General features: G+C 35.5%; 2 long non-coding RNA genes across 2 annotated transcripts; both read left to right on the forward strand.

Moving 5' to 3' along the window:
* The first annotated feature begins 77 nt into the window (after positions 1-77).
* Positions 78-946, forward strand: LOC135937144 (uncharacterized). The gene is made up of 2 exons (XR_010574458.1): positions 78-741; positions 800-946. It is a non-coding gene; the product is annotated as an uncharacterized LOC135937144 (long non-coding RNA).
* A 1,555-nt stretch (positions 947-2,501) lies between these two features.
* On the forward strand, positions 2,502-4,752 carry LOC135935856 (uncharacterized). Its single transcript, XR_010574254.1, has 3 exons — positions 2,502-2,796; positions 3,302-4,505; positions 4,600-4,752. It is a non-coding gene; the product is annotated as an uncharacterized LOC135935856 (long non-coding RNA).
* The last annotated feature ends 7,537 nt before the right edge of the window (positions 4,753-12,289 follow it).

A 12,289-nucleotide genomic window follows, 5' to 3' on the forward strand; every position in this document is an offset into this window, starting at 1 on the left:
GGGTTTTTGCACCATCAAAGTGCAGGCAAAAGCTCAAAGTGGAACGAAATGTCATTCAACGTTATTGACTTGTTTATGCCATTAAAATTAATCATGGTTGAAATGTTTAAAGACAAAACTTTTAACAAAATTTACTTTTGAGCTACTTTTAAAGTTTTCAGCGATAAAAAATGCACAGAAAAAAAAATTTTCATAGCAAGAACGCATTTAAAATTTAATAGAGCCTGATGTGAAAAATCAAAACATATTTTAAAATACTTTATTTTGTCACACCCTAATTTCCTATCCCTATATAATACAATTATTATGTTAAAAACAGCAAAATAGAGCTAATTTCTTGCAATTGTTAACTTATTTTCGTGGGAGGAATAAGCTTCTTGGTTAAAATGAAAATTTAATTTATTTTCTCAGAAACTGAGCCATGCCAAACCTGACGAGAGGTGGCGACCAAAACGTTCATATTAATAATTAGCTTCTCGCGCGTTTAACCAGTTCTCAGTGTTCAAGAGGCAGCCACGCTGTGAACAACACAATGATGCTCTTCAGGTACTTCTTTTGCGTTCTGCTGGCCCTTACCTCCATCATCGGAGCTGTCTCGGCGTTACCTGTCGCAGATGATGATTCGTTAACTGAGAGCCCAACAACAATAGAAGAGGATCAACCAATTCAATTCGCTCTTACACGCATATTGGTTCCTCAAAATAGGGTCCGCGGCAAAACAAGTAGCGGTTGAAATATGAGGTAAGTAAAATATATATACAATTTATTTCCTTTATTTTTAATGGCTATTTCTCAACAGAACTGGAACAAAGAGACGAATATAGAAGTAAAAACTCACGATATTTGTTGTTTCGATTTATTAACCTGTAATTTTAGAAGAAAATTATTGTAATAAATTGTTGAGCTTTTAATTTATATTAAAAGAATAAAACTAATTTTAATTCAATGACAGCATTTTATTTTTTAGGCATCAATCATAGAAATTTAAAAATATAATGTGCGCTGAATATCATTTAGATAAATGTAGATATTAAAACTCATTTGAAGTGGCTTATAGTTGGTCGCATTTGGAAAATGAAGCATAAAAAACAATTTTTTTTAATAATAATAATAATTAAAACTACTAGAAAACGACCAGACAAGTAATGATTAATACATTCTATTCGTCCATTCTTGCATTACCATTTGCAATTTTTTGCATTAAAGAAAACAAAATCACATTAAAAATAGAAATTAAACATAATACTTTTACGTACCGCAAAATCTGATTGGCTATTTCTAGCAAACAAATGCGAAGAAAAAGGAGCGCCGCAGGTTTTTAGTTGGGATGCCACGCGTCAATGTCAAGGCTGGAGATGATTGCCCGCCACTTATATACTAGATATAATTGCCCAGTTAATAACACATATACAGCGAATGAGACCTAACAATAATTACACCTTTCATACCTTACATACCTAAAAATTGCTCCTTTTTCGCTGTTTTTTTTATCACGTGCAAAATTCAAGCACAGAGGCGCATGAGAAAAGCGAAAGAATTAGAAACAGCTATATTATATAAGCGCTTGGAACGAAGATTTTGATTAATAAAAATAAAAGTCTAATTAATTAATTAATTTCTGGCTATCTTGCTTCTAAGTCCTAGAAAAAATTGGTGATTTTTATAAGACTGATTAAAAAAGTCTAAGAACAAATTAAAACTGTTTTTTAATTAAAAAAATACAAAAGACCTACGGACACATTCTGAAAATTCATTTAATAAAATGCTGTAGAAAAAATGTTCTAATTTTTGTGGCATTTTGATTATTAATTTACAAGTGCTTATTTTTCCATTTTTTGCATTCATAAATTTAAATAGGAATGATACTGGAAAAGCCTGGAAAATGCTTGTTGCCATTGCATAAACTCGTCCCTTAGGATCCAGTTAAAGCGTAAATTGACCTAAGAAGCACTGCAATTTTTTGAGAAAATTGGCTGGAAGGTTACCGTGCTTTTCAAATGGTAATGGCTGTATCCTTACTTGAAATCCGATTTAATTTCAAAACCAAGAGTTTCCCCAATAATTGGCAAACACAATTGGACAGATCTCGACGAGAGCAATCGGAATATGCCAAGAAAATATGTTCAAGCACTGTACATTTTGGAGAAAATTGGAAAAATTTGAATTTTTACTGTAGGAAGGTCATTTTTTTATTATTGCAAATTGCTGAACGAATTGTTTATGGCATCGAACAATTCAAATAATTTTCAATTGTTGCCCAGTATCATTCCACTTTAAAAAATGAAGTTTTCGAGATAAAAGCAAAGTCGTCAATAATAAAGGACTGACAACAAGAACCAGCTATTTGAATTTTTTATCATCTTGCTCTTCTTAATTGGGAGAACCCGCATTGCAGAATCCTGGCAGCAGAGTTTTCATAATGTTATATAATATGATCAGCGCGCGCTCTCTCTCAGGTGAAATCTACCGCGCAGGTCTTCTCGTTTTTGCCTTCCTCGTGCTGAAATTGGCAGTGGTGAGCAGTGATCTGGAGGCAGTCGCGCTGCGCACGTCAACGATGCTTTTCATATTCAGGCACCTCTTTTGCGCTCTCCTGGCTTTTTCATTCATCCTCGCTGTCGTCACGGCCGCGCCTGTTGGAGATGATCCACAAACGGACACTACAGAGGAACCCGCGGATGACCTGGAAGTAGTCAAGTTCTCTATCGTTAGTTCCCTGACTCAGAGGAAATGCCCTGGAGGACAAAAGATAAATACACGAGGGAGGTGCAAATAATAAGCCTAAATCAAACACAGGTAAACCAACTGATTAATTAAAGTGGAATGATACTGGACAACAATTGAAAATTATTTGAATTGTTGGATGCCTTAAACAATTGACCGATAAACAATTTGTTCAACAATTTGCAATAATAAAAAAATGACCTTCCTACAATAAAAATTCAAATTTTGCCAATTTTCTCCAAAATTTTGAGTGCTTGAACATATTTTCTTGGCATATTCCGATTCCTCTCGTCGAGATCTGTCCAATTGTGTATGCCACTTATTGGGGAAATTCTTGGCTTTGAAATTAAATCGGATTTCAAGTAAGGAGACAGCCATTACCATTTGAAAAGCACGCTAACTTCCCAGCCAATTTTCTCAAAAAAATACAGCGCTCCTTAGGTAAATTTAGGCTTTAACTGAATCAAAAGGGACGAGTTTATACATTGGCAACAACCATTTTCCAGGCTTTCCCGGTATCATTCCTCTTTAATATAATAAAAATCTGCAACATAATTATTTTTTAAATTGTTTGTAGATTGCCAATAAAGAAAGGACACATGTGAAACCTGCGAGTTAGGCAACCTGCTTTTGATTTATTTACACCGATTTATATTTTTCCCCTCCATAAAATTTATTTTATCACTTCTTAGCATTAAGAAGAATTTATGGACAAACCAGCCTACCTTTTTTTTATTAACAACAACTCCTCTTTCGGCCTTCTTGCTAAAATAAAAACCCGTCAGTATTCAGGAGGCTGTCGCGCAGTTGACATCAACGATGCTCTTCAGACACTTCTTGGTTTGTTTCTTTCTGGCTTTTTCCTTCGTCGTCGGCGTCGTCACGGCGTTGCCCAGTGAAGATGATTCGACATCGTCAGAGGAGGAGTTCGAACCAAGTCAATTCACTCTTACACGCACAAAAGCGTTGAAACCACCGTGCCCGTATGGACAAAAATTGGGACGCAACAAGAAGTGCTACAAACCTCTGTAATCTTTGTTAAAAAGTTAAGAAAAATTATAATTTTTTTAATCTAACACTGCTATTGTTTGCTTTCAAGCCGTTAACATGCATTCTTTTAACTTCGTGTATGTTTATTTTAATGTAAGTTCTGTGCTAATTGTTTGTACAAATATTTTTACAAGTGCCAGGAGAAACATTTGATAAAAATAAATTTAAGAATGATTTAAAATCAAATTGTATTCTTTACTAAATAACCCGCCTAATTTTAAGTAATCAGACAATATAAAATCAAAAATTTTAATTGGATTTCACTTAAGATCCATTTTTAACATTTTCATCAAAGAAACAATGTTGAGGAAAGGAGTTTTATTTTTATACAACCTGAACTATTTAATCCGCACTCCTTCTAAGGAAAACCAGAATTATACAGCAGCCGAATTTGCATATTTTTGCGCTCTCAAATACCATCGCTGCCGCACGAATTCTCTCCTTTGACTTTTTTCCTCATTAAAACCGAGCAGTCGTCTGAAAGCAGTCGCACTGCGCGCATCAACATGAAATTCAGGCACTTGTTCTCTCTTCTCCTGGCTTTCGCCTTCATCCTCAGTGCTGTCACGGCGATTCCAGTCGAAGATGATCCGGAAAATGACACCTTGGGAAGCGATCAAGAGGATCAAGAGATCTTGGAAGCATCTCAGTTCAGTTTCATTCGAACAGCGGTGAAAGGTCAGAAAATAGGATGCACATCAGGATTGAGAAGGTGTCGTCCATAAGACGAGGTAAACAAATATCCGAAACAATTTGGTTGTTTGTCTTTTTCTAAATTAAGTCTTATTCAACTGTTTTAATTAATATTCACGTCCTTCCATCTAGCTTGCAATTGAAAAAAGGACAGATTCTGGACAACTATGGATAAACAAAAGCACCTGTAAAGTTTGTGAGACGACCAGCTTATCGTATTGTTTAAATATTTTTGTAATATTTTAACTGTCATAATAATAATTATATAATAAATTTCAACATTTACTTAAACTCGATTTTCATTTACCCAGCTCCTAATAAAGTGCGGACAGAATAAAATCACATTTTATGTAGATTAATATGCAAATCACAGAGAGCCGTTGGAATTTTTTGCATTTACTTCTAAAGAAAGCAAAAAAGCTCCAGTGAAAATTTGCCGTCACGTTGGAGCGCACGTGCTGGATGTGAAATAAAACCAGGTGGCATTAGTCATTACCTCTCACGACGTCATCTCTGTTTAGGCAGGTAATTTGGCCTTGATTGTTAGTTAGCGGGGATTTGTACATACTGCTCAACTCCTGGCTGCCAAAATGCAAAAATTTAAACCTTATTGCGAGTTGAGTTGAAGCCTAATTTACTCAGGCAGCACTGCAAATTTGAGAGAAATGCATGCTTTCCCTACTTGAATTATAATTTAATTCATATCAATGTTGCAAAAAATATAAAAAAACTCATTGGGATAGATCTAAACGAAAGGCGCCTAATTACGCCATTAGGATACCATAAAGCATTTGATTTTTAGGTCGATCTTTTAAAAGATTACATCATTCCTATTAATTTGTGTGAGCAACAGAATCTTTCTCCGAATCTATGTGCCAAATTAAACATAATTGCTACGTTCTCAGGAGGCTTCCGCCGCACAGGTATACATTACCTTTCGGCATTTTTTTTTAAAGAGTCATTGTTCAAGAAGCAGCCACGCAGTTTACATCAAAGATGCTCTTCAAATACTTGTTTTGTTTACTCCTGGCATTTTCCGTCATTTTCGGTGCTGCCACAGCCTTGCCCGCCAAAGATCCCAATTCGGAGACCTTATTGCCAAGTCAAGACTCGGAGGAAGTTGAAGCAGCTCAATTTGATCTTACAAAAATGGCAAAGAAATCAATCAGATCAAAATGCCCTGGAGGAATGAGACCACGCGGCAGAATGTGTGTCCCAATAGAGAAATCAACTTCTAAACAATGAGGTAATCAAATCACAAAATAATGGAATTTATTTTATTTTTGGCACTAAATTTTTTGCATGTATGTTTCAGATTTGCAGGTTTGATTTTGAAACAAGCGAAAAGCTGAGGTTTTCCAAGCAGATGCAAGTAACACATCACTTTGCATTTAGTACAAAAAAGATTTGTTTGCAATGAGAAAAAAATTAATATCTTAATAAAATTCCAATTAAGCTTTAAAAATTAAGTGTTTTTTAATAGTTAAACACACGTTTGTTGCAAAGAATTAATTTAAGCTGAGTAAATTTGAAAATCTAGAGTTTTATAAGGATGTGACCTTGATCGTTGGTTAATTACTTCCGGCTATTATATTAAAGAGCAGAGCTAAAAGTAAGTTTATAATTGCTGCGTCCAATCTTTTAGCACTTTGGGTGTTGAACAGAAATTACTGTGTGGACGCACTTTGTCCGCCCTCTTTTTTCTCAAGCCACTTCTTTGTAAATGACGTGCGAATAATTCTAGAAATCCCATCGGTCTTGCTGAAAAAAAATATGTAATTATTTTACTTTTTGACATAGCAAGTGGTGCCGCAGGAGAATTTTTTTTTGTTCTTTCCAACATTGTTTTTCTCTTGTCGCAATTTGACACCAAAGTAAAATATTTACAAAAAATTAACAGCTTATTAATTTTATATGGAACAGCCCTTTTTCATTAAACCCTGATCCCTGATTAATTGGAAAAAAAGTAAAACAATCTTCTCTGCAGTGAAACTAAAAATTTCTGACTGTAAAACAAATAAATAAATATATTTTAGGCTAAAAATAAGACTTGAAATTGTAAAATTTGGACAAATTTACCGACACGTACAGAAGTCATACATTTTCAGCCAGTTTAGATTATTTATAGCATAGTGCAAATCAAAAAGTTTAATATTTCCGTGACAGTACCAAATCGTCTTAAATTTACACCAGCGCCAAAATATTTATAAATGCGAACATTACATTGATTTGAATTTTTTTATCCTTCTTTACATACTTTTTCTAGGTAAACAATTGGTGCATTGAATACAAAAATTCCAGCTTCTTCTTTTCAAAAATGCTTTTTAACAATCTTCCACATGCGCCTTGCAGTGGAAAGCACGCTGTGCCGCAGAACAGTCCTCCAGTGCGGGTGGCATAACTAGAAATAAATTAAATTTTTCTGTTTTCATATTACGTTTTATTTCAAGACAAAGTTCAGCTCAAATCCGTCTCTTTCGGCCCGTCAGAAGAGTGTCACAAATCTAAACGACAGCCCGTCGATCTTTTGTTACTGCGAGGAAATTTACGCAGATTCTGTCGACGGCTCACATTTTTGCGCCACGCCTCAATCGAATCCTCTCGCTTATTGACATTAAATTAATATTTATTCACAACTGCATAAATTTTCTCACAGTTTGCACTATTCTTGTTGTGTTTGCCGTCCTATGATCCCTCCACTCTAATTACATATCCGCACTCTCCACGCGCCTCTTGGCGCTTTTGCTGCCGCGGTTTTAAATCGCGCTCCGCAGTCTCAGAGTCCGCGCGAACCGCGAATCATGCAAGCCAAGCATCTCGTTTGTTTCCTCCTCGTCCTTCTTGCCGTCGTGACGATTGCACTGGCACTCCACTATTCAGTTAACTCCTCAAAAGGAAACTCAGAAAACGGAACAAATGCAACTCACTCTGCTCTAGTAAATATACTGACGAGAAAGCAAACCTGTCGCCGTGGAAAATGTGATTGAGCTATCATTACGGTAAGACAAAAATCAAAATTTTTATATTGGTAATTATTTTTATTCAACTCCTAGACTGGATAGAGATGAGGGTTAAAAATGCAGCGATTGCGTGTATTATACTGGACTACGAACATTACGATTATTTCACCTGCTTTTGCATTGTACTATATTGTAACAAATAAATAATAATAAATACTCATTACTCCGCAATGATTTTGTTTCTATGTAGCTATCATAAAAACCTCGAACTTATTTTCACCCTTCAAGAGTAAAATTGTGACCGGAATAATTATTTCCAAACGAGCGGGCATTAAGTCTTCCCGTGACCGGATTCGATAGAATTCCGGTCACAAAAATGTGCTGTATAAAATATTAAACATTAATTAATGATTTTATTCAACGCACATGCGTGCAACAATTTTAAATCTACACAATTTGTCAATTTTTAAATATTTTTAAGCTTCCCTCAGAGTCAATTTTCTTGCCGTATGCGTTTTATGTCTGTCGGGAAAATCTGGACCGCACCAGTTCTCATTAATCATCGTTTCAGTTTCAAAGAATTCGTCACAAAAAATCAGTCTATTTTTTTTCTTTGATTAACAAATTTTTTTGAAAATGAAATCAATTTAATATATTCCGTTGTTTGATGCAAAGAGCAAAAGGCATAATATCTAGAGTAATCAATTGTTACGGGAGAGTTAAAAAAAATTGCAGCTCTCATTTCTAAGGCATTCTCAGGAGTGTCAAAGCATTTGGAGATGATGAGCAGTTCGGGGATCTAAAATACCGGCTGCCAAATGTGAGAGATGGCAAACGGTGGTAAGATTTTATTGAAAATGCTGAAATAGCCCAACAGGCTGGGGGGTCGCACCGGCGCCAACTCGCCACTTACTGGTTTGCGTTTAAGTGTCTGGCGGTTCAATTGCAGACCTCGGCTCCCATGAGGCGATACGATGGCCCCATTGGGCCTAAGCTCCTCGGCGGCCACTCGGCCCACTTGATATCAGTTCGTTGTTGTCATTTGGAGCCTGTGAGCTCATAGCCTTCTGGTGGTGCTGACGATGAGCAGAGGTTCAAAAAATATAATGTACTGAAAATAATATATTTAATCTGCACTTAAAAACATCTGCAATAATTTTGTGTGAGAGAGAGAGAGAGAGAGAGAGAGATTAAATTTGCCATCTTGCTGTTTAAATTTCTAAGAAAATCAGGCGGAAAATCATGATTTTATTTAAATAAATTGTAATAAATGGATCGCGAGGAGAGAAATCTGTTTTTTGAATATCATTTTTCAACTAAATTAACATTTTCGCCTAACAAAACCTAGAAGATGACGAGAATTTAGTTTTCTATTAACCTGTATCCGCACTCCTTTTGAGGAAAACCAGAATCCTAGCAGGCATTTTATTCCCACAATCTCGAGCGCCATACATTCGAATTGGCCAATTTAAATTTTAGGTCGAATCTTAAGATTAAATCATCCTTTATTTTAATTTAAGTCACCAAACATTTCAGAAATTAAAAAACCCTTTTTTATCTCCATCGCCACAGGTATTAAATAACTCTTTTGTGGACGTCATGAATCACGAATTAGTTGGTGAAACAGAATCTTTTCTCCGCATCTCCACCTTGATGCAGAATTAAACATAATTTTTGTTACGTTCTCAGGAGGCTTCCGCAACGCAGGTATATATTGTCTCTCTTCTCTTTTAAATATAAGTCAGTGTTTCGGAAGCAGCCAATTCCACGCAGTCGACATCAACGATGCTCTTCAGACACTTGTTTTGTTTTCTCCTGGCATTTTCCTTCACTTTCGCTGTTGCCACAGCCTTGCCCGCCAAAGATCCCAATTCTGACACCCCATTGTCAGAGCAAGACTCGGACGAAGTCGAAGCTGTTCAATATACATATTTTTCAACCTTAACAAATAGCAATTCACAACAAACACGTACAAAATGCCCTGAAGGAACGAGACCACGCGGCAGGGGGTGTGTAAAAGGATAATCATCTCTTAAACAATGAGGTAATCAAATCGCAAAAATTGAATTTGTTTGATTTTTTGGCACTAACTGCTTTGCTTGTTTATGTTTTAGAGCTTTGCTTTTGCTTTTCTAGTTCTTCCACGCAGAAGAAGCTGCAAGAAACACCGCTTCACATTAAGTACAAAATGGATAATTTGTAATAAGACAAAAATATTTACAATTTGATTAAAATTTTATTTATAGTTTAAAAAATTAAAGTGTTTTTCTAATTGTTTACCAATTAAAAATATTAAACACGTACGTTGAAAACAATTTATTTCAAATTGCGAGGATGAATCTAAAATCGCAGAGTGTAAAGGTAAATTAAGTCTAGGACGTTTCACTGATTGTTGGATATTTATTTCCTGGCTATTATTTTAAAGAGCAAGAGCTAAAAAGCAAAAGCGGCGTCTAAGGTTTGGCACTATGAGCAGTGCCGAGCAATTATTAGAGTTTACTACGCGTCTGCTCTCTTTTTTTCCAAGCCAATTATTTGCTAACGACGTAAGTGTAATTCCGAAAATTCATCATTTTTGCTGATAACCAAATATAAAACTATTTCATATTTTGGCACCTCAAGGTCGTGGCGGAAGGAGCATTCGTTTTTATTCTTTTCTGCTTTTTTTTCCTTTTTTCTTTTTTTACTCTTAGAGTAAACTTTCGTCTTAATTCGACACCAAAGTAGATTTTTCATTACTGAAAATTGATTAATATTTTTTTTATTTGAATATGTGATCGAATCTGCTTTAACTCCACTAGAAACTATATGATAAATAGAGAACAAGCTAAAAAAATCTCCTGTGTAGGTAATTAATAAATTTATTTGAATAAAGTTGACAATTTTGTATTTTTTTCATTTTTTTAATTTTATTTTGATTAAAAAAATTTCGACTTTGAAACAGATCAACATATTTTCAGTATTGGCTTTTAATTACTAAAAAAATTAGCAATAAATTTTAAAATTTGGAAACATTTACTTAAAGTTAAATTTAAAAAATTAATAAAATATCAGTTTAGATGGTTAACAGCATTTGTACAAATGCATAACGCGTGATAAACTTTTTGTGACAGTTGGAAGCTTACACAAACAATAATAATTTGTCTAAAATTTAACATCATGTTATACATATTACATTGATTTAAATTTTTCGTCTTTCTTTCAACCTTGGTAAAAAATTGGTTCATTTAATAAAAAATACGCATACATATGTATTTCTTTTAAAGAAATTTCGTTGTTAAAACACTGGCACGCATATACGCCTTGCAGTGGAATGCACGCTGTGCCGCAGAACAGTCCTCCAGTGCGGGTGGCCCAACTAGAAGTTAATTAAATTTTTCTGTCTTCGCATCTTATTGTTTATAGAGAGGGGGAACCGGGACTGGTTTTTGATCCCGTCCTAGAAAAAAAATAATCCCGTCCCTGTCCCTGTTAGCTCTTCACTTTGTCCCTCTTTAGTCCCCCCCCCTCAACCCCTTACCTGATTCGTAATTTTTCAAATACTCTGCCTTTTAAAATTAGCCATTTTTTGTCAGTAAGAATAATATTAATATCAATTGAAAGCTGATTTTTTTCTTCAAATTTTCGTTTAATTTCCGAACTGGAACGTTTGAGCTTTTAATGCTGCCACTGCTGCAAATAAAACTGTCCCTCGTCCCGCTGCAGATTATTCCGTCCTTGTCCCGAAATAATTAAATCGCGTATTCCCTGTCCCCTCTTCAACGAGTCATTGACAAAAAAATCACTCTTTTACTGAGAACAAAAACCGATTTTTGCTGTCACTGAGATTTTACTCTAAAAATTTTCAACTTGTCGTTATTGATATTTTTTGCGTTTGATTTTTCAAGCCGATGGTTGATGATAATCATTCTCTCGGCCCGTGAAGAGAGTTCTGGTGACACAAACACACCGACGCAACGAGAGCTAGCCAGTAAACCTTTTGATACACTTCTTGTTGCGTTTGCCGTCCTATGATCCCTCTTCGCCGACAAAAGCCACTCAAATTACATGTCCGCACTCTCCTCAACCGGCCCTCTTGGCGCTTTTGCTGCCGTAGTTGTGATCATTCGTGCTCCAGTCGTCCGTCCAGTCGCACAGTCCACGCGAACCATGAACGCCAGGACCCTCGTTTGTTGCCTCTTCGTCCTTCTTGCTGTCGTGACGATTGCACTGGCACTCTACTTTTTGGTTGACTCCTCAAACGTCCCAGGACATCAGGAGGCGCTATTTTTTCGTATATTCACGGAAGGCGTTGAATGTAACCGTAGAAAATGTATTAAGGTAAGAAGAAATATCAAAAACTGTTTATTGGTAATTATTTTTACTCAAACTTTAGACTGGATAAAAAAGAGGCTTTAAAGATGCAGCGATTGCGTGTCTTATTGGACCACAAACATCACGAACATCTTTCACCTGTACTATGCAACAAATAAATAATACTCATTGCTCCTATGATTTCGTTTATATATCACTATCACAATAACCTCGAACTTATTTTCACCTCTCAAGATTAGATTGTGCCGCAGACGTATCATTCATTGAAAATATGCAATAAATTTATTAGTTTTCGTTGTTTGAGCAGAAGGCACATCTAGAGTAATCATTTGATACGGAAGTTTTAAAAAAAAAATGCTTAAAGAGGAATGAAATAGTGAATTTCCCCGCAGAAATCATTTGACACACTTACAGATCAGGTCTTCATGTAAAGTTTGGAGAAAATCGGCTTCAAAAGTTAGAATTGTTTTAAAAGAAAATATTTGAAAGGACTTTTGAAATTTTCACTGAATTTGCGCATGTCCCCAAAGAAAGAGTCACACTCTCAG

Source organism: Cloeon dipterum, chromosome 2, assembly GCF_949628265.1.
Source record: "Cloeon dipterum chromosome 2, ieCloDipt1.1, whole genome shotgun sequence".
NCBI classification, from domain to species: domain Eukaryota; kingdom Metazoa; phylum Arthropoda; class Insecta; order Ephemeroptera; family Baetidae; genus Cloeon; species Cloeon dipterum.